The sequence below is a fragment of the Puntigrus tetrazona genome, unplaced genomic scaffold, assembly GCF_018831695.1.
Source record: "Puntigrus tetrazona isolate hp1 unplaced genomic scaffold, ASM1883169v1 S000000499, whole genome shotgun sequence".
In the NCBI taxonomy this organism is placed as follows: domain Eukaryota; kingdom Metazoa; phylum Chordata; class Actinopteri; order Cypriniformes; family Cyprinidae; genus Puntigrus; species Puntigrus tetrazona.
In genome coordinates, this window is record NW_025048139.1 from 395,807 (window position 1) to 421,686 (window position 25,880).

The 25,880-nt window shown below is 41.9% G+C and overlaps 3 non-coding genes across 3 annotated transcripts; all 3 read right to left on the minus strand.

Annotated features, from left to right (window-relative positions):
• Nucleotides 1-3,042: 3,042 nt before the first annotated feature.
• Nucleotides 3,043-3,117, minus strand: trnav-aac. Its single transcript has one exon. It is a non-coding gene; the product is annotated as a tRNA-Val (tRNA).
• Nucleotides 3,118-5,553: 2,436 nt separating this feature from the next.
• On the minus strand, nt 5,554-5,626 carry trnav-aac. Its single transcript has one exon. It is a non-coding gene; the product is annotated as a tRNA-Val (tRNA).
• Nucleotides 5,627-10,249: 4,623 nt separating this feature from the next.
• trnav-aac lies at nt 10,250-10,322 on the minus strand. The gene has a single exon. It is a non-coding gene; the product is annotated as a tRNA-Val (tRNA).
• Between the last annotated feature and the right edge of the window lie 15,558 nt (nt 10,323-25,880).

Sequence of the window (25,880 nt, forward strand, 5' to 3'; positions counted from 1 at the left end):
ATTTACCTGGAACGTCGCAAAGACTTTATGAATTCTCGCAAAACAAGAAGAAATATTTGCTCTGTTTTGAACCGAGGCCCTTCGAGCAGCCTTTGCTACACTAGACTCCTGGAGCTGACTGTGCTCTGTCAGGAAAATTACCACACAGATTGACAAGTGCGTGCACAGTTTCACAGAAGACCTCCTTAAGTTCACAGCAGGAGCTGCAGAACTGCTTTTGAGAATCCACAGTGGTCATTTCTTTTGTGCTTTGTTGAAAATTACTTGGATACTAGCACAGACTCTGCTGGCCTGGCAGTTACCACAGCCTAGAGTGTGACTCAATATTTTTTCTTCACACCTGTGTAAAGAAATGCCTTCACAGATTAGAGCGGCAGCAGAAAAACCTTTTACCTTTGCTCTGTCAGGGAAAATTGGACAGCTTCACAGCAGATTGACAAGCTGCGTGAAATCCACACACGTGTCAAGGCAGACTTCCTTGAGTTCCTGCTTTAACCTACTCAGAGTTAAAAGCCTTGTAGCGTGAAAAACCTTTTATCAGGTGGCCATTTCTTTACAGAAAATACTGGAGCTTGTGCTGTGCTCTGTCAGGAAAAATTGGACAGCTTCACAGCAGATTGACAAGGCAGACTTCCACACACACGTGAGTTCCTGCTTTAACCTACTCAGAGTTAAAAGCCTTTGTAGCGTGAAAAACCTTTTATCAGGTGGCCATTTCTTTACAGAAAATACTGGAGCTTGTGCTGTGCTCTGTCAGGAAAAATTGGACACAGCAAATTGACAGCAGATTGACAAGGCAGACTTCCTTGAGTTCCTGCTTTAACCTACTATGAGATAAAAGCCTTCTCAGAGTGAAAAACCTTTTATCTGGTGGCCATTTCTTTACAGAAAATACTGGAATAAAGACTGTGCTCTGTCAGGAAAAATCACCTTTCACAGCAGGGGACCTTTCAGTGTGAGGCGAACGTGATAACCACTACACTCACGGAAACTTGCCCTTCTTTCTCTACCATGATTTACCTGGAACGTCGCAAAGACATTAAGAATTCTCGCAAAACAAGAAGCAATGTTTCTGCTTCGGTTTTGAACCGAGGACCTTTAACGTGTTAGGCCTTCGTGATGACCACCACTACTACAGAAACTCCTGGAGCTCTACTTGTGCTCTGTCAGGGAAAATTACACACCATTAGAGCAGATTGACAAGCTGCGTGAAATCCACACACGTTTCACAGAAGACCTCCTTAAGTTCACAGCAGGAGCTGCAGAACTGCTTTTTGAGAATCCTCAGTGGTCATTTCTTTTGTGCTTTGTTGAAAATTACTTGGATACTAGCACAGACTCTGCTGGCCTGGCAGTTACCACAGCCTAGAGTGACTCAATATTTTTCTTCACACCTGTGTAAAGAGAAATGCCTTCACAGATTAGAGCGGCAGAAAAACCTTTTACCTTTGCTCTGTCAGGGAAAATTGGACAGCTTTACAGCAGATTGACAAGCTGCGTGAAATCCACACACGTGTCAAGGCAGACTTCCTTGAGTTCCTGCTTTAACCTACTCAGAGTTAAAAGCCTTGTAGTGTGAAAAACCTTTTATCAGGTGGCCATTTCTTTACAGAAAATACTGGAGCTTGTGCTGTGCTCTGTCAGGGAAAATTGGACACCTTCACAGCAAATTGACAAGCTGCGTGAAATCCACACACGTGTCAAGGCAGACTTCCTTGAGTTCCTGCTTTAACCTACTCAGAGTTAAAAGCTTTTGTAGCGTGAAAAAGCTTTTATCAGGTGGCCATTTCTTTACAGAAAATACTGGAGCTTGTGCTGTGCTCTGTCAGGGAAAATTGGACACCTTCACAGCAAATTGACAAGCTGCGTGAAATCCACACACGTGTCAATCAGTCAAGGCAGACTTCCTTGAGTTCCTGCTCTAACCTACTTGGAGATAAAAGCCTTCTTAAAGTGAAAAACCTTTTATCAGGTGGCCATTTCTTTACAGAAAATACTGGAGCTTGTGCTGTGCTCTGTCAGGGAAAATTGGACACCTTTACAGCAAATTGACAAGCTGCGTGAAATCCACACACATGTCAAGGCAGACTTCCTTGAGTTCCTGCTTTAACCTACTCAGAGATAAAAGCCTTGTAAAGTGAAAAACCTTTTATCAGGTGGCCATTTCTTTACAGAAAATACTGGAGCTTGTGCTGTGCTCTGTCAGGGAAAATTGGACACCTTCACAGCAAATTGACAAGCTGCGTGAAATTGACAAGGCAGACTTCCTTGAGTTCCTGCTTTAACCTACTCAAAGTTAAAAGCCTTTGTAGCGTGAAAAACCTTTTATCAGGTGGCCATTTCTTTACAGAAAATACTGGAGCTTGTGCTGTGCTCTGTCAGGAAAATTGGACACCTTTCACAGCAATTGACAAGCTGCGTGAAATCCAGACACCTGTCAAGGCAGACTTCCTTGAGTTCCTGCTCTAACCTACTTGGAGATAAAAGCCTTCTTAGAGTGAAAAACCTTTTATCAGGTGGCCATTTCTTTACAGAAAATACTGGAGCTTGTGCTGTGCTCTGTCAGGGAAAATTGGACACCTTCACAGCAGATTGACAAGCTGCGTGAAATCCACACACGTGTCAAGGCAGACTTCCTTGAGTTCCTGCTCTAACCTACTTGGAGATAAAAGCCTTCTTAGAGTGAAAAACCTTTTATCTGGGGGCCATTTCTTTACAGAAAATACTGGAGCTTGTGCTGTGCTCTGTCAGGGAAAATTGGACAGCTTCACAGCAGATTGACAAGCTTCAGACTTCAAGAGTTCCTTGAGTTCTGCTTAACCTACTTGGAGATAAAAGCCTTCTTAGAGTGAAAAACCTTTTATCTGGGGGCCATTTCTTTCTTTAGATAGCAAAAAGACTGTGCCTGTTTCTTGTGCTGTGGGGACCTTTCAGGAGAAAACGTGATAACCACTACACTACGGAAACTTGCTCTTTTTTCTCTACCATGATTTACCTGGAACGTCGCAAAGACTTTAGGAATTCTCGCAAAACAAGAAGCAATGTTTCTGCTCGGTTTTGAACCGAGGACCTTTCGCGTGTTAGGCGAACGTGTGATGACCACTACACTACAGAAACTCCTGGAGCTTTACTTGTGCTCTGTCAGGAAAATTACACACCATTAGAGCAGATTGACAAGCTGCGTGAAATCCACACGCGCTTTAACACAGAAGACCTCCTTAAGTTCACAGCAAGACAGCAGGAGCTGCAGAACTGCTTTTGAGAATCCACAGTGGTCATTTCTTTTGTGCTTTGTTGAAAATTACTTGGATACTAGCACAGACTCTGCTGGCCTGGCAGTTACCACAGCCTAGAGTGACTCAATATTTTTCTTCACACCTGTGTAAAAAATGCCTCACAGATTAGAGCGGCAGAAAAACCTTTTACCTTTGCTCTGTCAGGAAAATTGGACAGCTTCACAGCAGATTGACAAGCTGCGTGAAATCCACACACGTGTCAAGGCAGACTTCCTTGAGTTCCTGCTTTAACCTACTCAGAGTTAAAAGCCTTCTTAGTAGTGTGAAAAACCTTTTATCAGGTGGCCATTTCTTTACAGAAAATACTGGAGCTTGTGCTGTGCTCTGTCAGGAAAATTGGACACCTTCACAGCAAATTGACAAGCTGCGTGAAATCCACACACGTGTCAAGGCAGACTTCCTTGAGTTCCTGCTTAACCTACTTGGAGTTAAAAGCCTTTGTAGCGTGAAAAACCTTTTATCAGGTGGCCATTTCTTTACAGAAAATACTGGAGCTTGTGCTGTGCTCTGTCAGGAAAATTGGACACCTTCACAGCAAATTGACAAGCTGCGTGAAATCAGACACGTTCAAAGCAGACTTCCTGAGTTTCTAACCTACTTGGAGATAAAAGCCTTCTTAGCGTGAAAAACCTTTTATCAGGTGGCCATTTCTTTACAGAAAAAATACTGGAGCTTGTGCTGTGCTCTGTCAGGAAAAATTGGACACCTTCACAGCAAATTGACAAGCTGCGTGAAATCCACACACGTGTCAAGGCAGACTTCCTTGAGTTCCTGCTCTAACCTACTTGGAGATAAAAGCCTTCTTAGCGTGAAAAACCTTTTATCAGGTGGCCATTTCTTTACAGAAAATACTGGAGCTTGTGCTGTGCTCTGTCAGGAAAATTGGACAGCTTCACAGCAGATTGACAAGGCAGACTTCCTTGAGTTCAAGGCAGACTTCCTTGAGTTCCTGCTTTAACCTACTCAGATAAAAAAAGCTTGTTGTAGTGAAAAACCTTTTATCAGGTGGCCATTTCTTTACAGAAAATACTGGAGCTTGTGCTGTGCTCTGTCAGGAAAATTGGACACCTTCACAGCAAATTGACAAGCTGCGTGAAATCCACACACGTGTCAAGGCAGACTTCCTTGAGTTCCTGCTTTAACCTACTTGGAGATAAAAGCCTTTTAGCGTGAAAAACCTTTTATCAGGTGGCCATTTCTTTACAGAAAATACTGGAGCTTGTGCTGTGCTCTGTCAGGAAAAATTGGACACCTTCACAGCAAATTGACAAGCTGCGTGAAATCCACACAAGGCAGACTTCCTTGAGTTCCTGCTTTAACCTACTTGGAGTTAAAAGCCTTCTTAGCGTGAAAAAAACCTTTTATCAGGTGGCCATTTCTTTACAGAAAATACTGGAGCTTGTGCTGTGCTCTGTCAGGGAAAATTGGACACCTTCACAGCAAATTGACAAGCAGATTGACAAGGCAGACTTCCTTGAGTTCCTGCTTTAACCTACTCAGAGTTAAAAGCCTTTGTAGCGTGAAAAACCTTTTATCAGGTGGCCATTTCTTTACAGAAAATACTGGAGCTTGTGCTGTGCTCTGTCAGGAAAATTGGACACCTTCACAGCAAATTGACAAGCTGCGTGAAATCCAGACACGTGTCAAGGGCAGACTTCCTTGAGTTCCTGCTCTAACCTACTTGGAGATAAAAGCCTTCTAGAGTGAAAAAACTTTTATCAGGTGGCCATTTCTTTACAGAAAATACTGGAGCTTGTGCTGTGCTCTGTCAGGAAAAATTGGACACCTTCAGCAAATTGACAAGCTGCGTGAAATCCACACACGTGTCAAGGCAGACTTCCTTGAGTTCCTGCTCTAACCTACTTGGAGATAAAAGCCTTCTTAGAGTGAAAAACCTTTTATCAGGTGGCCATTTCTTTACAGAAAATACTGGAGCTTGTGCTGTGCTCTGTCAGGAAAATTGGACAGCTTCACAGCAGATTGACAAGGCAGACTTCCTTGAGTTCCTGCTTTAACCTACTCAGAGATAAAAGCCTTCTTAGCGTGAAAAACCTTTTATCTGGGGGCCATTTCTTTACAGATAGCAATAAAGACTGTGCCTGTTTCCACCCGTTTCGAACCGGGGACCTTCCGCGTGTGAGGCGAACGTGATAACCACTACACTACAGAAACTTGCTCTTTTTTCTCTACCATGATTTACCTGGAACGTCGCAAAGACTTTATCTGGAATGCTCAATTCTCATAAAAAAAGAAGCAATGTTTCTGCTCGGTTTTGAACCGAGGACCTTTCGCGTGTTAGGCGAACGTGATGACCACTACACTACAGAAACTCCTGGAGCTCTGGCTTGTGCTCTGTCAGGAAAAATTACACACCATTAGAGCAGATTGACAAGCTGCGTGAAATCCACACGCCACACGTTTCACAGAAGACCTCCTTAAGTTCACAGCAGGAGCTGCAGAACTGCTTTTGAGAATCCACAGTGGTCATTTCTTTTGTGCTTTGTTGAAAATTACTTGGATACTAGCACAGACTCTGCTGGCCTGGCAGTTACCACAGCCTAGAGTGACTCAATATTTTTCTTCACACCTGTGTAAAGAAATGCCTTCACAGATTAGAGCGGCAGAAAAACCTTTTACCTTTGCTCTGTCAGGAAAATTGGACAGCTTCACAGCAGATTGACAAGCTGCGTGAAATCCACACACGTGTCAAGGCAGACTTCCTTGAGTTCCTGCTTTAACCTACTCAGAGTTAAAAGCTTTTGTAGCGTGAAAAACCTTTTATCAGGTGGCCATTTCTTTACAGAAAATACTGGAGCTTGTGCTGTGCTCTGTCAGGAAAAATTGGACACCTTCACAGCAAATTGACAAGCTGCGTGAAATCAACGTGTCAAGGCAGACTTCCTTGAGTTCCTGCTTTAACCTACTCAGAGTTAAAAGCCTTTGTAGCGTGAAAAACCTTTTATCAGGTGGCCATTTCTTTACAGAAAATACTGGAGCTTGTGCTGTGCTCTGTCAGGAAAATTGGACACCTTCACAGCAAATTGACAAGCTGCAGAAATCCACACACGTGTCAAGGCAGACTTCCTTGAGTTCCTGCTCTAACCTACTTGGAGAGATAAAAGCCTTCTTAGAGTGAAAAACCTTTTATCAGGTGGCCATTTCTTTACAGAAAATACTGGAGCTTGTGCTGTGCTCTGTCAGGAAAAATTGGACACTTTCAGCAAATTGTGCGTGCAGATTGTGTCAAGGCAGACTTCCTTGAGTTCCTGCTTTAACCTACTATGAGATAAAAGCCTTCTTAAAGTGAAAAACTTTTTATCAAGGGGCCATTTCTTTACAGATAGCAATAAAGACTGTTGTTTCCACCGAGGACCTTTCGCGTGTTAGGCGAACGTGATGACCACTACACTACAGAAACTCCTGGAGCTCTACTTGTGCTCTGTCAGGGAAAATTACACACCATTAGAGCAGATTGACAAGCTGCGTGAAATCCACACGCGTTTCACAGAAGACCTCCTTAAGTTCACAGCAGGAGCTGCAGAACTGCTTTTGAGAATCCATCAGTGGTCATTTCTTTTGTGCTTTGTTGAAAATTACTTGGATACTAGCACAGACTTGCTGGCCTGGCAGTTACCACAGCCTAGAGTGACTCAATATTTTTTTCACACCTGTGTAAAGTAAAAAAAGCCTTCACAGATTAGAGCGGCAGAAAAACCTTTTACCTTTGCTCTGTCAGGAAAAATGGACACAGCTTCACAGCAGATTGACAAGCTGCGTGAAATCCACACACGTGTCAAGGCAGACTTCCTTGAGTTCCTGCTTTAACCTACTCAGAGTTAAAAGCCTTGTAGTGTGAAAAACCTTTTATCAGGTGGCCATTTCTTTACAGAAAATACTGGAGCTTGTGCTGTGCTCTTTCAGGAAAAATTGGACAGCTTCACAGCAGATTGACAAGGCAGACTTCCTTGAGTTCCTGCTCTAACCTATTTGGAGATAAAAACCTTCTTAAAAGCTTTTGTAACAAACCTTTTATCAGGTGGCCATTTCTTTACAGAAAATACTGGAGCTTGTGCTGTGCTCTGTCAGGAAAAATTGGACAGCTTCACAGCAGATTGACAAGCTGCAGAAATCCACACACGTCAAGGCAGACTTCCTTGAGTTCCTGCTTTAACCTACTCAGAGTTAAAAGCCTTGTAGCCTGAGTGAAAAACCTTTTATCAGGTGGCCATTTCTTTACAGAAAATACTGGAGCTTGTGCTGTGCTCTGTCAGGGAAAATTGGACACCTTCACAGCAAATTGACAAGCTGCGTGAAATCCACACACGTGTCAAGGCAGACTTCCTTGAGTTCCTGCTTTAACCTACTCAGAGTTAAAAGCCTTCTTAGTGTGAAAAACCTTTTATCAGGTGGCCATTTCTTTACAGAAAATACTGGAGCTTGTGCTGTGCTCTGTCAGGAAAATTGGACACCTTCAGCAGACAAGCAGATTGACAAGGCAGACTTCCTTGAGTTCCTGCTTTAACCTACTCAGAGTTAAAAGCCTTTGTAGCGTGAAAAACCTTTTATCAGGTGGCCATTTCTTTACAGAAACTACTGGAGCTTGTGCTGTGCTCTGTCAGGAAAATTGGACACCTTCACAGCAAATTGACAAGCTGCGTGAAATCCAGACACGTGTCAAGGCAGACTTCCTTGAGTTCCTGCTCTAACCTACTTGGAGATAAAAGCCTTCTTAGAGTGAAAAACCTTTTATCAGGGGCCATTTCTTTACAGAAAATACTGGAGCTTGTGCTGTGCTCTGTCAGGAAAATTGGACAGCTTCACAGCAGATTGACAAGCTGCAGAAATCTTCAAGGCAGACTTCCTTGAGTTCCTGCTCTAACCTACTTGGAGATAAAAGCCTTTGTAGCGTGAAAAACCTTTTATCAGGTGGCCATTTCTTTACAGAAAATACTGGAGCTTGTGCTGTGTCTCTGTCAGGAAAATTGTGCAGACACCTTCACAGCAAATTATCTGGGGGCCATTTCTTTACAGAGAATACTGGAGCTTGTGCTGTGCTCTGTCAGGGAAAATCTGACACCTTCACAGCAAATTGACAAGCTGCGTGAAATCCACACATGTGTCAAGGCAGACTTCCTTGAGTTCCTGCTCTAACCTACTTGGAAAGCCTTCTTAGAAGAAAAAACCTTTTATCAGGGGCCATTTCTTTACAGAAAGCAACTGGAGAGTGTGCTGTGCTTTCCCCACACGTGCTCAGGAAAATGGGACCTTTCCGTGTGACAAACGTGATAACCCACAAACTGTCAAGGCTTGACTTCTTTGACCATGATCTACCATGCTCTAACCTACTTGGAGATAAAAGCCTTCTTAGAGTGAAAAACCTTTTTATCTGGTGGCCATTTCTTTACAGAAAATACTGGAGCTTGTGCTGTGCTCTGTCAGGGAAAATTGGACACCTTCACAGCAAATTGACAAGCTGCGTGAAATCCACACACGTGTCAAGGCAGACTTCCTTGAGTTCCTGCTTTAACCTACTCAGAGTTAAAAGCCTTGTAGCGTGAAAAACCTTTTATCAGGTGGCCATTTCTTTACAGAAAATACTGGAGCTTGTGCTGTGCTCTGTCAGGGAAAATTGGACACCTTCACAGCAGATTGACAAGGCAGACTTCAAGGCAGAGTTCCTGAGTTCTTTAACCTACTTGGAGTTAAAAGCCTTTGTAGTGTGAAAAACCTTTTATCAGGTGGCCATTTCTTTACAGAAACTACTGGAGCTTGTGCTGTGCTCTGTCAGGGAAAATTGGACACCTTCACAGCAAATTGACAAGCTGCGTGAAATCCACACACGTGTCAATGCAGACTTCCTTGAGTTCCTGCTCTAACCTACTTGGAGATAAAGCCTTCTTAGAGTGAAAAACCTTTTATCTGGGGGCCATTTCTTTACAGAAAATACTGGAGCTTGTGCTGTGCTCTGTCAGGGAAAATTGGACACCTTCACAGCAAATTATCTGGGGGCCATTTCTTTAGGCAAGGCAAGGCAAGGCAAGTTTATTTATATAGCACATTTCATACACAATGGTAATTCAAAGTGCTTTTGGAAATAAAATAATTACAAGATTTAAATAACAATAAAAGAAATTAAAATAAAATAAAAACACTGATTTAAGATAAATTGAAAGCTAAAAGCAAAAGAGACAGCTTCTTAAAACAGTTTAAAATAAAAGAAGCAAAGTAGCACAGTTCCATTTCTTTACGCACAGTGCTCATTCTGTAAATGCACAACTAAACAGATGAGTTTTGAGTCTGGATTTAAAAGTGACTAATGTTTCAGCACATCAGGATTGATCTCTTCAGGAAGCAAGCTGCGTTCCAGATCCTTGAGTTCCTGCTCTAACCTACTAAAGTTAAATTCTCCTTGTTTGGTGAAAAACCTTTGGTATTTCTAACATTTCTTTACAGAAAATACTGGAGCTTGTGCTGTGCTCTGTCAGGTGAAAATTGGACAGCTTCACAGCAATTGTATTTAGGTCCTAGACTTCATTGAGTTCCTTATTCTAACTAAACTACTGCTTTAAAAGCCTTCTAGCGTGAAAAACCTTTTATTTGGGTGGCCATTTCTTTACAGAAAATACTGGAGCTTGTGCTGTGCTCTGTCAGGGAAAATTGGACAGCTTCACAGCAGATTGACAAGCTGCGTGAAATCAGACTTCCTTGAGTTCAGACTTTCTTGAGTTCCTGCTCTAACCTACTTGGAAAGCCTTCTTAGAAGGAAAAACCTTTTATCTGGGGGCCATTTTTTTACAGATAGCAATAAAGACTGTGCCTGTTTCCACCCGGGGACCTTTCGCGTGTAAGGCGAACGTGATAACCACTACACTACAGAAACTTGCTCTTTTTCTCTACCATGATTTACCTGGAACGTCGCAAGACTTTAGGAATTCTCGCAAAACAAGAAGTAATGTTTCTGCTCGGTTTTGAACCGAGGACCTTTCGCGTGTTAGGCGAACGTGATGACCACTACACTACAGAAACTCCTGGAGCTTTACTTGTGCTCTGTCAGGGAAAATTACACACCATTAGAGCAGATTGACAAGCTGCGTGAAATCCACACGCGTTTCACAGAAGACCTCCTTAAGTTCACAGCAGGAGCTGCAGAACTGCTTTTTGAAAAATCCACAGTGGTCATTTCTTTTGTGCTTTGTTGAAAATTACTTGGATACTAGCACAGACTCTGCTGGCCTGGCAGTTACCACAGCCTAGAGTGACTCAATATTTTTCTTCACACCTGTGTAAAGAAATGCCTTCACAAATTAGAGCGGCAGAAAAACCTTTTACCATTGCACTGTCAGGGAAAATTGGACAGCTTCACAGCAGATTGACAAGCTGCGTGAAATCCACACACGTGTCAAGGCAGACTTCCTTGAGTTCCTGCTTTAACCTACTCAGAGTTAAAAGCCTTGTAGCATGAAAAACCTTTTATCAGGTGGCCATTTCTATACAGAAAATACTCTGAATTACCCTTGTTAATGAGGATCACAGGTGTAAGACAACAGATGTAAAATGCCAAAAACAGATGAGTTCTAAATAGTGGGGTTCTTAGCTTATGTCTGACTGCAGTTATGATAGTAACTAAATTATATAAGATTTACTTTATATTTTGATTAACAAAAACTTCTTCATATTTCCCCCTTTGAGACGTTTACGTCTCATTTTACTCTTGAGTGACATTTCATGATTCAGTCTGTTCTGTTAACGCTATCTAGTAACCAAAAAAATAGTCCCTATTTTACATTACAACAAGTCTAAGTCATGCCATTTCACTCAAGAAGGTGTTAGGGCCAAACCTCTTCCCTCGGTCTCTTTGGCTAGAAGGAAGTAAAAGACCATAACACCTTGATTTTACTTTATGGTCAATGTACAGGGGTTGTATACTTGGTTTTATTATGTCTATGGTTATCCTAATTATGGAACACATCTAGGTTGATAAAATAGATCAAACAAAGCATGAGTAAACATAAACAAATATGAATATGTAGGTAAGAAGGGTACCTCCTAAATGCTGATCAGAAACATCATAAAACAACATCATAAACCAAAAATATAAAACATGCATAATAGTTTTTTGTCATTCCCTTATTCCTCATCCGAGCTATTGGAAGTTTCTTCTGCTAGATGCAAGTTCACGGTTGTTTTGTAAAGTAGGTCTAGGTAATGCTCATTTTGATTTGAGTATATTTTTCCTCTAGGTCTCAATACTCCCATTTGCTTGACTGTGGACTTGATAATTAAGGATTTTAATAGAGGAAACACACAACAAAGTAGTACCCCTCCCATAGTACTTGCCATTGCGAGTTGTAGTCCTATTTTTGCTAACCGTTCTCCCCATGATCCTAAATTCAAATTAAACCAGTCCCACATTTTCTCATCTTTTCCAGCATTCTTTTTCATTTCTATCTGTAGTTCTTTGAGCTTGGTCATGGCTTTTGTAAATGTCCCTTCTGGTGAGGTGTTGTTAGGTATGTAAGTACAACATTGATTACCAAATAATACACATACTCCCCTTTGTCAGCTAACATCCAGTTAAGAGCTAGTCTATTTTGCCATGTCATTTTACTTGTTGCATCTAACTGTTCCCCTAAAGAGATTAATGCCTCGTTTGTGTAATTAATGAACCTTTGTTGATTGTAATATATATAATTTATCCATTCTGTATTTTTGTTCTGTGTAATCCAGATGAATATGGATTCAAGACCTGATTTAACTTCATTCCTAGCTTTAAATTGCTCAGGGTAAACCTCTTGGTTGGCCTACAGCATCTATATATACTCTAGGATCTGGTTTATAACTTCTCTTAGCTCTGGAGTTAGCTGCGTTATTTTTCCCGGAAAGGGATTCAGGATTCCATTCTGTAATATGGATTTCTTGTATCAACCGTACTCTAGTACATTTTCCTGTCCATCCTAGGGGTAATGAAGGTAAAAGTTTCCTATTTCCACAAATCCAGAAAAAGTCTGCTAGTGCTGCAGTTTGATCCTTGTATCTGTCTGCTTCGGGAAATGATATAGTTTGATTTTCACATGTTTTAGCTGGATATATTTTCCTTCCTCTCCTGATTCCTGATGCCCGGAAGGGTGGAAGTTCCATAGGATCATCAGCCTCTCTATAGATTTTGGCATCAAGGTTCCATGTGACGCTGCACCTCCCTTTGAATTGTCCCACACTTATACTTCCTGTTGGTTTGGCAAAGCACTCATATTCTTTACTATAGTCTATGGTGTACCAGGTTGGAATTTCTATTTGGTCCTTTTGAATTCTCATGTTCTCTGTTAGATCCAGACTTCTACATTTGGCTCTCAGTCTTGGTATGTGTTTGAAAAGAAGTTTGTGGTTGGCATTACTTAGGGAGCTTAAACATTCAGCGGGGCAGAAGGGTCGGAAGTCTCTTCCCAAATGGCAATAATCTCTTTTGAATTTTGCACAATGTTCGTAGTTGTATGGATTTGGAACGGCTATTACTTGGCTTCCCGGTGTTTTGGTACATACTAGGCAGTCTTTCTTATTTAATTCTGCTGTTGTGAAGGTGGCCCATTCATACCACTGATTGCTTTGTGCCAGTTCCCACAGAACATCTAGCTTGGTGTCATCCTCGTACATATTGTCATTGTCCTCGCTGTTCCTGCGTTGCTTTCCATGTTGTCCTGCTTCAACTGAGTCGCTGCTGGTTTTGGTGGAGGGCTGAAAAGTTGATGGTAGGGAAGTGAGGTTGTGCGGCAGCGAGTTGTTCTGTGCTTGACCTGTGGGGGATGGAGTTGTGATGTTGTCTTTGGCTTGAACTTGTGACAGACATGTGCTGATCAGGCATGTGGTCAACAATATTCTCGCCATTGTCTTGCTGAGCTGTCTCTGTTGCATGTTCTTTATTATTCTGTATCGTGGCTAGTCTTTCTTTGGGAACTCTTGTGCAGTGATTCAGATGGTACCAAGTGCTGCTTCCCTCTACTTGAACAGCAGTTGGTGTTGCTGCTGTGACGTTATACGGCCCTTCCCTTCTTGGCTCGTTCCATTTCCTTCTGAATACTCTCAGATAGACCTGATCTCCCGGGGTGATGGGACAGCTGGTTTCCGTCTGCTCCGACAGCTCCTTTCTTTTTTCCTGCGCACAAATAGCTTTATGGATAGCCGTTAGCTCTTTCATGTATGATTTTAACTCCATTTGTAGTTGTTCTAGTGGGGGTCCCTTGTATGGACCTCTGTTACATGGTGCAGGCATCATGCGTCCAGTAAGCATTTGGTGAGGTGTTAGATGTGTGTTTCGGGTTAGTTTGCATGCGGTAACTCATCAGTGCAAGAGGCAAAGCATCAACCCAATTTAATTTAGTGCTTGCACATATTTTGTTAATTTTGGATTTGAGAAGACCATTTACTTTTTCAACTTGTCCCTGGGACTGAGGATGGTAAACACAGCCTAGTCTTTGTTTTATTCTCAAATTCTGTAGGACTTGTTTTATAGTTTTTTGTATAAAAGCTGATCCATTGTCCGAACTTATTTCTGAAGGAATTCCAAATCTTGGAAACACTTCTCTTGTCAGAAATTTTATTACCGTTCCTGCTCCCTCATCTGCTGATGGTACTGCTTCTACCCACCGGCTAAACCTATCGACAACCACAAGCATGTATCTCTTTCCCTGTACCCGTTTTATCATGTCTACATAATCCATAACTAAATGTTTGAAAGGACCTTCTGGCACCGGTATATGTCCTACTGGGGTCGTTATACCCTTTCTGACATTGTATTTAGCACAGACTTCACACGTAGACAAAACCTCTTCTACCATCGCATACAAGTATGGAGACCAATATCCTTGTTGTTTAATTTTCCTTATAACTTCCCCCTTTGCACAATGGTCAAAACCATGTGCATCTAGGATGAGAATATTTAGAAGTGATGTGGGTGCAATAATTTGTCCTTCGTGTGATCGCCAAATATTTCGTGAATCTTTTGTTGCTCCTTTTTGATGCCACATTGACTGTTCATATGGCCCTGCTTGCTGCTGAATTCGGACTATGTCATCTAAGCTTGGCTGGGGTTCTATAATAACTTCTGGGGCTAATATAGCTACCTTGCAGCCAGAGGCCTTCTTAGCTTCTGAGTCAGCTAGGTTGTTTCCTTTAACCACAAGATCATTTCCTTTTTTGTGTGCTTGGCATTTGACAACCGCCAGATGCTTTGGTAACATCATAGCAGAAATCAGTTGTTCTATCTGCTCGGCATGCTGAATGGGGGTTCCATCACTTCTTTTAAAACCTCTCTGTTTCCATACTGCACCAAAGAGGTGACACACACCATGTGCATATGCGGAATCCGTGAAAATATTGGCTGTCTGTCCCTTTGCTAGTGTACATGCGGCCGTCAGAGCTTTAATTCCGCTAGTTGTGAGGAGCAAGGTTGTGTGCAATGTTGAGATAACACTGATACGAATTCTTCTCCATCTTTCTGTATTATAGCATAACCCGAATGAATGCCTAAGTGATCTCTAAAACTGGACACATCTACAAAGTAAGTAACTTCGGCTTCAGGGATCGGATTAGATTCAAGGTCCGGACGTAATCTGGTGAATGCTAACGAGTTTGCTACACAATCATGTGGTGTACCTTCATACTCCAAGGGTATCGATTCTGCAGGATTAATGGTATTACATCGTTTAACAGTAATGTCTGGATATGTAAGTAGTGTTGTATATGCTAATGTACGGGCTGGTGTTAAAACAAATTTCCCTTGTTCAATTAATTCAGCTGTTTTGTGATGTGTATAAATCAAAACTGGGTATCCCATAGTTATTTTAGATGCTTTTTCATACATTAGATTAACTGCTGCAAGACCTTGTTGGTAGCATGGGGGATATCCTTGAGCTACATTATCTAGTTTGGTGCTGTAATAAGCTATAGGCTGTTTTTTCCTACCGCTACATGTTTCCTGCATTAATGTGGCGGATGCGTATCCATCAACCCTGTTTGCAACATACAGGTGAAATGGTTTATTGTAGTCCGTGTACTTAAAGCTGGTGCCTTTTGTAACTCTTTTAATTGATTCAAAGGCCATTAGGGCATCTGTGTGCCATGTTAAAGAGGACTTTGAGTTTTGTAACCCCGCTTGTTTCATGAGATCTCTTAATGGTCCAGTTTTTATTGCATAATCTTCTATCCAGTCACTACTGAAACCAGTCATTCCTAGAAATGTCATCATTTGACCTACTGTTTGTGGCTGGGGTACTTTACTTATGCCTTCTAGATGTATGGGTGCAATGCTTTTTGTACCGAAGGAAATCAAACGTCCTAGATATTCTACTTCTGGTAAGCAATATTGCAGTTTGGTTTTGGATACTTTGTGACCTCCTTGAGCTAATTTCGTCAGTATTTTGATGGAATCTCTATGACATTGTTCTAGAGATGTTGAGCAGATGATCACATCATCCATGTACTGTAAACAGGTGCTCTCTAGCATAAGGTCTTCTAGGTCAGTCTTGAGAACCTGGTTAAAGATGTGTGGTGACAATTTGTATCCCATTGGGAGTCTCGCATAGGTGTATTGTTTACCTGCATACGTAAATGCAAACAGATACCTACTTTCCTCTGCTACAGGAATACTGAAAAAGGCAGAGCAAAGGTCAATTACTGTAAAGTACTTGGCTCTAGGGGGGATGTTTGTTAGCAATGTATGAGGGTTGGGAACATCTGTTGGCCAATCTTCTGTTACAGCATTGATTGCTCTCAGATCATGTACAAGATGCCATTTGACTTTGTTTGCTTTGAGTATAGGATAGATGGGTGTGTTGCAGTAACTGTTTGTTTCTACTAACACTTTTGCTTTCACAAGTCCCTCAATTGTGGTTTTTATGCCTAATTCAGCCTCTTGACTCAATGGGTATTGTATTTTCCGAGGAAGGCGTGCATTTGGTTTTAGCCTCACTTGTACTGGACTGGCTGACCTTACTAACCCTACGTCTGTCTCATGCTGGGACCATAGCTCAGCCGGCACCTGGTTTATTGCTCCCTGCAAAAGTTCAGCCGTAGTGCTTTCTGAGTCTGGTGTTGCCATTACTTGCTCGGATTGCTTTTGTTTGATAATCACCTCTTGTGGAATGCCTAATAATGAAGTCCCACATAGAATTTTTATGTAGTTTTGGTCAGTGGAATGAAAAATTAACGGATTTATTGTCGGTTCCCATTTACTTTGCGTAGCTTGTTTCATCATCTGTCCTAAATGCTTGGTTTCCCATTTTTTCCCTACATATAAAGGTATATGCAGTACTGAATCATTCACATCAAACCATTTGTTTATGAATTCGTTTTCTGTTATTTTTAAGGCTGCTCCTTGTTCACCTATTATTATGTATTGTGAGATCATTTCGATTTGTTGTTCTTTTGTTTCTTCCTGCCATTTTTCTTCTAAAATTTTGTTTCTTATTGGGTCATATTTCATTATGCAATGAAATCCTGTCTTGGGTATTCGTAACTCGGGGGTCTGTGCTTCAATGAATTTACCCCATTCGTTAATGATCTGCTTTACATCCTCTTCTATCTGCCCTATCCAATATACATTTGCTTCAGCTTCGGAAATCATCATTTGAGCTCCCTGCATATCTACATACACTCCTTCAGTGGAGCACCAAATTTGCAATCCTAACTTACACAATGCATCCCTTCCTAATAGGTTAATAGGCGTTTGATCTGATATCAGAATAGGCATGGTTACACTTTTGTCTTTTGTTTGCAGGCAAATTGGAGCTGTCATAGGGATTAACTGTATTTGTCCCGAGAATCCTACTGTCTTTACAAATTTTCCAGACATGGGGAGGTGTGAGGCATAATTTGATTTTACACATGTATAGACTGCTCCTGTGTCTATCATCATTGGAATTGTTTTGCCTTCTACTTCTATTTGCAATATGGGTTCTTGATTTGCATTGGTTGTTAAAACTGGTAGTAGACTCTCCCCTATAAGATTCTCTGGGCACCCCTAATAATTTGGATATGGATTTCTCCATGGGCCTGCAAAATTTTGATAGCGTGTCTGGTTCCCTGCCCACCTTCTAAACTCGGGGTCTGCTGTCCATGGGTTGGGACAATCTCTTCTTATATGTCCTGGCTGTCCACATTTCCAGCACAGTCCTGGAGGAAGATTAACAGCTCTGTTTCCTCCTTTTGGAGGTTGCAGTTGTTTTCTTTTCCACTCAGGGGGTCCTGGCTGGGCATAGACATTAACAATGGGTGTAGGTGTCGGGGTTGTATTTGGAGGGGTCAATGTGGGCACAGCTGGGTGTGAAACGTTAATGGGAGCCATTAAACTCATTTGGTTGGACTCCTCAGTTTTCACCACTGCTTGAGTCTTTTTCTTGTTTCTAGCTGTTAGTTCCTCAAGTTGCAACTGAGTCAGTTTTCGTTGAATCTCTTTCTCTTGCTCTTTGAGCCTCAGTTCATTTTTCCTATATTGTTCAACCGCATGAGTCACATGATCACAAAACTCTTTGTGTGATTTGGAGGTCAAACCGACTACATCCTCCAGCTTGCTTTTCACAGTTAGTGGCATGGCCTCTATTACAGAGTTTCTAAACAACGTAGACATAAGAGGGTCACCTTCTGGATTCCCTTCAGTTTCTTGTCTCCATCTTTTCAACTGTCTCTGTACATAGGTGATGGGATTTTCAGTTTCCCCCAACTGGTCTCCCCTCAATGCTTTCGGGTCGACCCTAGTGGGGTACTCAGCTCGTAGTGCCTGCCACATGTCGGGACGGTGTGCATCAAACTCAATGCCGTCCATGTTATGAGTGTCCACTGCTCCCTCGAGGCCCGCTGCCTGTAAGATTTCTTCCATCTTTATTCCTCCTATAGTTTTTGCTAGGAGTGCTTTGACATCCCCCACGGCCAAAAGTTTGCCTGCTGTCTCTTCCTCAAACACCCTAATCCATTTTCCAGCTCCCTCGTGCATGTCAGGTAATCGTGTGATCAGACACTCTACATCTTGTGTTGCCCATGGAATATATTGAGCTCTTGTACCCTTAATTAAAATTGGAAGCTGTTTGTTCTGTGATCTTAATCGTCCTTTATGGAGTGTTTCCCTGTTCTCATCAGATGCAAACTCTCTTAACCTCATTTCTGTATCTTTGAATTTTTGTGTTATTTCTTCTTCTAGCCCGCTTCCCTCATTGAGATCCTCATTTTCCCTTTCTGACTGAGATTTTTGTTCATATGGTATTTTCATTTTGTCTAAGGCTGTCTGTATTTCTCCGTAACAGTCTAAATAATCGCTTTCTTGTGGCTTTATAATTTGTTTGGTTTTGGGTCTTACTTCAGGTCCTGACGGCTTCTCTTGTTCTAAATCAATTTCCCCTTCCATCCCAAGCTCGCCTAACACTTGAACTTTTCCCTTGAGTAATGGAAATTGTCCTTCAGAGTTTCCATACGGAGGGGGATCTACTACCCTCTTTTCTTTTTCTTTATTTCTTGGTTTGCTTCTTTCAGAATTTTTCTAGCCTGTTTTAGGGTTTTAATAAATCTTCGCCTTCTTTTTAAATAATTTTAAAACTTCTTGCTCTTTTGTCTTTTTTTCTCTCTTTTTCCGGTTCAGGAATATGCCTTTAGTTTTGTAATTTTTACCAATGTTTCCATTTCCTCACACAATGTCACCTCAAATGTTCCCTCTTCAGGCCATTTAGTACTCAAATTTTTTGTTCTCTTTTGCCACTTTCTGCAGAGCTTATGTATCGGTTCCTTAAGCAGAGGATGCTTTGCTCCCAATGTTTCTGCAGGAGTTGTCATAACTTCGCTATAAGTCAACCTGTATAACCTGTAAGAATAGTTTTTCCCTTCAATAGCTCTTAAAGTGAGGACTCTTAAGTATTTTTACGATAACCGTCTACTGTACCCGTAAACCAAACAACAATATTCGCCACTTTTATCAGCAATAGATCGTATGTATCCTCAATAAGTTCACAACTTTCTATACCAGATATGTTTTATCACCGTACTATATAGTCACCAGAATCTATTCAAGCGATATTTAACTTTAGTCAATAACTTTAATTATGCGGTATACATTTATACATTCATGAACACACACTCCCTTTATTTACAGGGCTCATACATTCATCCCAACTGTGTCCCTTTATCCTATAGGGCTCATTTATTTTAACACTTACCAGCTATGTCCCTTTATATACAGGGCTCATTCGTTTAATCACTTATCATACGTCCCTTTATATATAGGGCTCATTTATATAATCCAAATAAGACAAAACTACAAAAGGTTCATACATTCATGCTTCAGTCACACCGTACACATTCAGTTGAGCTCACACAACTAGTACCTACTTTACATAGTACAATTTCTGAACACTAAAACACAAAACAAATATTTCATCGATACTCCTTCTCAATCCAATGAAATTACCTAACAACCAGGTACTCTGCCTCACTTGTTACTCTTCTGCTACCCAAGCGAAGACAATCTTTTTCCCAAATTTATACTTCACATGTGGTCCTTCAGACAGTCATTCAACTAACACTCATTCTAGCCCCCACATAGACCTCAATTCTTTTCTTCCACTCCCTATCTCGATTTTTCAACATACCCCTTCAACAATCTATCTTTCAAATTAGTAATAAACACATAAGACAAACAGAGCTAGCCCAAAATAACAAACCCCTGTGGGAATTTTCCACCTCAATTAATGTCTGGTTTTGGCATGATCCAGCTTTAAACAGTTTTAACCTTCTTTTCGGCTCGACCTTACTTTATTGTCACTTTATGTAATTACGGGTCCTTTATCCTTTTTGAATTTTTCTATTGTCGTTTTTGTATTACTTTCTGCGTTTTACTTGAGTTTGAAATGTAATTAATTTGTCCAATACCCACAAAAATTGGGAATTTTAATTGCCAAGGAGGAATTTACACTGAATTCAGGAATTTAACACCTCTCTTGGACTCACCCACAGCAGCGCTTTAATCCACCTGCAGGATTTTTCCTTTTATCTACAAACTAACATATATTTTATCTGCATTCACTGTTCTCCTCAAGTCCAAACCAACAGAAAATACAGATTACTGCATGCATTTAGTGTTTTTGAAATCAAAACCCAATTTTCTTTCAATTATCAGAATCTTTTCTTCACTTGGTTCGATTATTTTTAGAAGAACATAAGGTGTCTCACCACGAGTAGGTTCTGGCGAACAACACAACCTAACTATGAAGCAAAAACTGCTTACCTTTGGCCAAGTTGTTGTGTTGTCCGTCCAAAACTTGCTCGCAGTTGTCCACCCTGTTGTCCTTTTCTATCCTGTTCGTGACGCCAATTGTTGTGGATTCCCCGGATTAAAGAAGACTCCGAGCATAAGGTTTTGATAGCAAAAATTCAGACTTTTATTGATCAATACCAGCCGAGTCTGTCTAAGGTCCACACAGAACCACTCTATAGACAGCACTCCCGCTTACCACTATTCAGGGGTTTTTATATGGTCATCACACTACCACGTCACAGTAATAAATGGTGGCCTCCTGAATTACCCTTGTTAATGAGGATCACAGGTGTAAGACAACAGATGTAAAATGCCAAAAACAGATGAGTTCTAAATAGTGGGGTTCTTAGCTTATGTCTGACTGCAGTTATAATAGTAACTAAATTATTGTAAGAACTTCTCTTCTTCAGTGTATGCGTCCCCCTGTGTCCGTTCATCAGCAGTACAGAACAAATTCAGGCGCCTGGAAGCAACAGTCGGAACAAACCACACGAGTGAAATCAAATCTGGTTTATTCAGAATGCAGCTTAACACAGAGAGTAAAACATCAGCTTATATAGCCCTTATGGGGCGTTGACCTCTATTGCATAGCTGGACATGCCTCAACTGCCCACTACGGAGAGGACAAAAGACAACTCCATATATGGGTTGAAGATTCACAAAACTAGCAGACTAGAGACAAAGCAAGTCTATATAAGGAATGAAAGACTACAGAGTTAGTAGAGTAACCTGAAACTATACCTGCAGGGCGAAAAGGGACTAGAACAATTGTCATACCTTGCTCACACACACACAGTAATAGAGAATTAATTCTCTCAGTCCCCTCTTTTAGGCTGAAGAGCCTAATTTCTGGCCATTGGAGTATAACGAAGACCTGTCATACTGTCAATTGTGGCATACACACGATCCATCAAACATCTCATAATGCATGGTCCAAAAACACATAAAGCAAAACCGATTATTAAAATTGGTACAAGCATAGTAAAGAAAGGAGTCATCCAGCCAAACAGGTGATGTAAAATACCCCACCCCCAGTCCTGTATCTTTTGTTCATCATCATACAAGTCTTCTGCAACCTTTTTCATTTCCTTCACAGCATGGCCCACAGCACCAGCAGGTTCGTCCTCAGTTGGGACGTACGTACAACACTGGTCACCAACCAGAGCACATACTCCGCCTTCTTTTGCTAGCAACATGTCCAGGGCTAGTCGATTCTGTGTGGTCATCAGGCGCAGAGCACCCAGCTCCTCCGCGCTCCGTCTAATCCAATTGTGGTGTCATTAACAAATTTAGCCAGACGGTAGTGCAGAACTTCGGTCTGATGCCACAGATCACTGACACCATACGTGGGCACCAAAGAGGTCCAGAACCGGTGCCATTTAGTTGAGAGTTGATGTTCCTCAGGTGCGTCATCAGCTACAGATCTCTTCAACCTGTGGTACTGTTTCTTATGCTGTGAGGTATGCTGGAATATCTGAACAGGGTAAGATAACTCAATTGGGGTGCAAATACCACTCCAATTACCAGGTATATCTTTGAACAATGCCTGGGGACTACAATACCACCACCAATCAATATCTAGCAGTATACAATCCCTAGTCTTATTACAAAAGGTAGTAATCAGATCCCCTGGGTGTGTATCGTTATGTGAGCCAGATTTCTTATACCCTACTGGTTGATACACATTGACGCAAGCCCTAGGGTCAATGCTACCAACTGGGTCCGAATAATTCATACTGGTACCATTATAACAGAATTTAAAGGTAAAATTTCTCTGAAAAATTGGCCTTATCCCAAGATGTTCCTTCAGGAAAGGAACCTGTGTTGATGTCATTGTGCCGCTCCACCCATCACAGTTAACGGCAGGCTTCCAGCTATTAAGCGATCTACATACAGTTGTTATATTGTTTTGAGGCATGACAGGCATGGACACTGATACAGTTGATGACATGATTTGCTGACATACATAACATGACTCATTGGTGTGATGTCTAGCTGTCCAATTGGCATATTGCCAGAACAAATTATCAGTAGGTAAAACACAGTTCACACATTGTAATGATACAAAAATCATGAATACTAACAGAAGCTGCATTCTGATCAAATAATAATTAAATAATATAATCAAAGGATATGTGCAGTCAGTTTCTATGTCACCAACAGCGCTGCTGCGTGTTCAGCTCCTCTGTTGTGCAATAGCAACCAATCTACGTAAGAAGTCGTCAGGTCGTCAGTCCAGTAATGCGCACCGTCCAGCCCCTCCGTCCCGTGACAGTAGTGATCAATGATCCTACAAGAGTGGCCCCTTGTTCAGGTGTTGACGGCTAATAACAATCTGGTCAGAAAACTATTAGACATTCATACTGCTGAGTGATGCATTTTCAGCCTGGTTGCATGGATCCACTGTGGAAAAGAATCAGTTAGTACGGCGGTTCGAGTTACAGCAACAATTTTGGTAGGAGCACTATATTTTGTTTTGTCCAATGGGTCTCCCATTTTTAAGAATTGTTTCACTAATACTGTGTCACCCACTTGAAAAGGGTGAGTCATGTCAATTGGCATAGGTGCTGAACTCGAATGCATTTTGCTCCAATTCTTGTGGAGAGCTTCAATTAGTAACTGCACATATTCACTCATATGGACATCACATCCCCCATCTCCCAAAACACAACCCTCCCTTTCTCCAAGGCGCGGGGAAAGGGCGTCCCATCACCATCTCATACGGTGATAGACCTTTGAGACCCTTATGGGGTGACATTCTCATTTCTGCCAGGACAACGGGTAGCAGTGAGGTCCAGTCTTGGTGACCGACCGTTTGCATTGCTTTTCGTAATTTATCTTTGATAGTACGATTTGCCCTTTCGACTATACCAGATGATTGAGGATGATATGGAATGTGGTGTCTCCACGTGATCTGCAATTCTTTCATTAGGTTCATTAGTACTTTAGACACAAAGGCAGGGCCCTTATCAGAGTCTATGGCGAGTGGTATACCATATCTAGGAATTATTTCTTTGAGTAGATATCGTACCACAGTGGGGGCGTCTTCCTTTGGGCATGGAAACGCCTCCACCCACCTGGAAAATTTGTCCACAAACACCAATAGGTATTTGTATGGGCCCTCTTAGGTAGATGTGTGAAATCTACTTGCCATTGTTGCAATGGGCCCTCTGGCAGAGGGAGCTGTTGATGCGACGCCAAAAAGGTTTAGAACAATTATTCATAGCACAAACCATGCACCTGTCTAAAGTGGAATTAACATATATGGCTAAATGTTGGATGCACAAAAAATTGGTCATTTCATCCAATACCCCTCTTCGGCCGCGGTGTGTGACACCATGAAACTCTCTTACCAAGAACGGGGCACAGGAGGCTGGCACACACACACGGCCGGAAGAGTCAACCAAAATACCGTCGTCATTCTTTGACGCTCCCTCAGAGATCCAAAACGCCACATCCGCTTCTGTAGCAGCCGCCTGTATAGCACAAATATCTATGTCAGGTAACATATTACTAGTCATAACAGATGTCGAAACAGCAGAGACCGACAACCATGATGGCATCAATCCAGATGCTGCAGCAGTTTTGGCTGCATGGTCAGCTAAAGTGTTACCTCTAGCCTCAAGGGTATCAAGGACAGAATGGCCCTTAGTTTTGATGATGGACAACAAACTAGGAAGACGACAGGCCTGTATTAAGTCTTCGTATGGTACACAGGACACGAGGCCAACATCATCCTTGTGTAAGGCCCATAGCGAGTCAGGGAGAGCTGTAAGGGAAAGGCAGTCAGGGCCGCTGCTGTGAATACAAGAAACATTATGAGGAACTATAAGGCCTTGGACGGCAACCAAGGGTGCTGAGGGAGAGGAAGTAGTTTCAACCACAAGCTGTGACCCTGCAAAGGATAGAGACAAACACAGTTTGGACATCAAGTCTCTACCAAGCAAATTAAAAGGAGAGTCAGCCATGAAAACAAAACGATGCTTAAATTTACAGGTACAGAACAGGTACTGCCTTAATTACAGCGTTCTCATCGTAGGCTGCGCCTAATTTGCTATGCAGAATGAATCTATAATCAGCCCCAACTAATTGACAGTGGCGCGAGCATCTGATTAACATATCAACGAAAGCCACAGGATTCTCAACACCAGGAAGCATAGATAGGATATCTTTCAGAGCACTTGGAGAGGGTGGTTGAATATCAATTCCCTTATTCCTCGCTACCCATACCGCAGCTACATTATCTGGCGAGGTGGACATGCTGGCAGGGTCTATTACAGAACCCTCGTCAGGCCCCTCTTTTGGGGTGTTGTGACAACGCTCCTTTTCACCAGACAAAGCAGCTAGGGACGGATAAATGCTCGACACGGGCGGATTCTTTGGGAGCGGTGCATTAGGCACAGGCGGTGCAACATAAGGCGGCGGTTTCTGTCACACGCTTTAGACATTGTCAATGGTTTGTCTTTATCATTTTTCTTTGGTTTTGGTACAGTTTTCAAAACTGCTTTTGGAACATACGCATTCGTCTTTTCCTCCAAACCTCTGCCATTTTATACCACACGTCATATCCTCCTCTCATATAATTGTAATCCCAATCAGGTCGCCCTCACCTCCATATACTAAATTGTAAACTGTTTTCATATGACTTGGGTCGAAAGTGCCCTCACGCGGATAATCTCGCCACTGGGTACCCGCTGTCCATCCCGCCAAATTATCAAGATATGGAACCGTGTAGTATCCCCAACCACAACGTTCCATCCATGCTTTGGGTGTTTCAGAGGTTCAGGTTTAGGATATGTTTGTCCCATTCTGACCACTGATGACTCGGACACGTACTATAACAAGTCAATCTAGTCTGAATTTAATCAAACACGATACAATTGACTTACGCGGATACATCTACTCAGATAGTGAAACTATACTTTCTCTTACCTGGTCAGATGTATCCCGGACGAGCCCCAGAACTGTAAGAACTTCTCTTCTTCAGTGTATGCGTCCCCTGTGTCCGTTCATCAGCAGTACAGAACAAATTCAGGCGCCTGGAAGCAACAGTCGGAACAAACCACACGAGTGAAATCAAATCTGGTTTATTCAGAATGCAGCTTAACACAGAGAGTAAAACATCAGCTTATATAGCCCTTATGGGGCGTTGACCTCTATTGCATAGCTGGACATGCCTCAACTGCCCACTACGGAGAGGACAAAAGACAACTCCATATATGGGTTGAAGATTCACAAAACTAGCAGACTAGAGACAAAGCAAGTCTATATAAGGAATGAAAGACTACAGAGTTAGT